Source organism: Austrofundulus limnaeus, unplaced genomic scaffold, assembly GCF_001266775.1.
Source record: "Austrofundulus limnaeus strain Quisiro unplaced genomic scaffold, Austrofundulus_limnaeus-1.0 Scaffold206, whole genome shotgun sequence".
NCBI lineage: Eukaryota > Metazoa > Chordata > Actinopteri > Cyprinodontiformes > Rivulidae > Austrofundulus > Austrofundulus limnaeus.
This window is the reverse complement of record NW_013952608.1, coordinates 319,388-321,884: the sequence shown is the minus strand read 5'-3', so window position 1 is coordinate 321,884 and position 2,497 is coordinate 319,388.

The window sequence follows — 2,497 nt, the reverse complement described above, 5'->3', positions numbered from 1 at the left end:
GTGTGTGTGTGTGTGTGTGTGTGTGTGTGTGTGCCCTATACAGAGACAAGTTTTGGCATTCTCACCCACTTGTGGGGACCAGCTGGTACTTATGGGGACCTAAGTCTTGTCCCCATGGGGGGAAATGTTGAGTTATGGGTTCAGTTTAGGGCTAAAGTATGAATTGAGTTTAGTTTAGATTTAGGTTCAGGTACCTGGGAGGTCAGGTCTAAGGCAAGGGGTCAGGGTTAGGCTGTAGAAATTGATGGAAGTCAATACAAAGTCCCCATAGAGACAGTAGTACCAGACATGTGTGTGTGTGAGCATAGGATGCTGTCAAAACGGCGCAGACATAATCGTCACATTGTTGTCAATGCAAACTGACAGGCTGTCAGCAACACCGTCTCACCTCTTTATTCCTCCCTCCTGCTTTGTCTCCTGAACTTCCCATCTGTGAGATGATTCTTCCAGCTCGCAGCACGACAAAGCTCCTCTTCTATATTTTAATTAGTTAACATTTTGTATTTTGTATATATATGTTATGTTTAAAACATTTTGCTTATGGTGTGTGAAAATTGGTTTCAGATGTTTTGTGAGAATGTCAAAGGAGTCAATAACTAAAGGAGTAGAGGATTAAAATCCTTTAAGAGCAATAAAATAAACAAATAAAATAAAATAAACTATAAATGAAAATAACCTCATTGGTCAGGAAGACATTTTTGAAGTTCTTTTAATCCAGAGAAGCAACTGGAGTTTTAAAAGAATATTTTTTTATGTATCTGAGAAAAGTTTGATTTGAGGGCTCACATTTTCAACCATGGTAGCACTGTCATGTGTTTTACATCGTCTATTAGGGGTGCACCAAAAAACCGCTTTACATCAGAATCGTGAGTCTCATTTACAAAGATTCAGAATAGATTTAAAATGTCCCAAAATTGATTTTTATAAATAAAAACAAATAAAGCAAATCCAATGGCCGTCAGCCTCCATTATGTAACTACATGGGACGTCCTGACGTCATCACGCAACTGCTTCTGGAACATGAATGCGCAGAGAGCACCAAAACAAAAATAAACTACAGAACGGGAGGAAAGAGAACTTCAACTGACCTGTCTTCACTGAATGCAAAGATTTGGGCTCATTTTGGTTTTTACTGAAGGAGTCCGAGTTTCACTTTGTGTGAGGTTTGCAAAATGAAGATGAAGCACTTTGGAAACACAACAAATGGTCTCCCATTATCAGCTGTCAATGAAAAATCGATTTTGGATCGAATCGTGGCCCCAAAAATCAGAGTTGAATCGTGAGACAGTAAAAGATCGCCACAAAAACAATGGAAGTGCCCTTTCTGTGTACTTTTGGCACCCAAGCCCAGACAAATAGTGAGGGTTGAGTGAAGAAGGGCATCAAACTTGTTCCAGATTGACAAGCTAACAGCTAGTGTGGAGGGCCAACAACAGAGGGTGTTTCTGCAGGATTAAAACTTTAATCTCAAAAATGTCATAGCAGTTTGTCCAAACGCTTAATTAAAAACCTTGCAGCAATGTCATTTTTTTAAATTAAATGGCCATTTACAAAGAATTCTCATGTGAAGGCAAACATCTGCACTAGCAGCTAGTTGTAGCACTTTTGCTAAAGCCAGCTCTAAAATTTTCAAATTTGAATTAAACTAAATGCTCTTTTCCCCAAACTGAGGTCATACCAGTTATCTATAACAGGTAAGATACTAATTGTTCACAGCCTTTCTAAACCCCACTTCATTGATCTGAACTCTGTTTTCCAGCTGGGCTTCAGCTCAGATTCGTGGAAACGATGAAGTGTTCTGCACATCCTTCATCCACCTCAACCACCCTGCTGACTGATGCAGACTGTTTCACCATCAGCTCGAAGAAAAATGTAACTTTGCACAAACTCTTCAGAAGACACATTAAAAAGACACTTTTATAAAAACGCGTTTAAAGCGAGAATATAAGCAGTAAAAATATGGTTACTGGTATGTAGAAGAGCACTTTCACAATATTTACCAAAAAATTGAAGTCATTTGTGAAAAATGTCCTGGTCCTTGCTGTTTTTGCAGCTCTTCTGTGCTCTGCTAGTTACTGGTATGCTGTCAATTCAGTTTTAGCTCAGGTTAGTGCTAGGGGAAATGTCTGGGTTAGGCCTAAATGCATGTACAAAAATGAATAGTCAATACAAAGTCCTCAGTTTGATGGACGTACAATGATGTGTGTGTGTGTGTGTGTTTGTGTGTGTGTGTGTGTGTGTGTGTGTGTGTGTGTGGACACCTTTTTGCTACATCATGGGGACCATTTTCCAGTCAAAATACAGTCTTGTTGGAACCCAGTGCTCCTTATGGGGACCAAAGCCTGGTCCACTGGCATTTTTGCTAGACGAGTACATTTGGGAGTACACGGTACTGATTGTGCATCATGGGGACCAATGCCCGRTCCCCATGGGTATGGATGCTAAATGGTCAGGGTTAGGTTTTAACATTACCAAAAAATGAATGAAGGTCAATGGA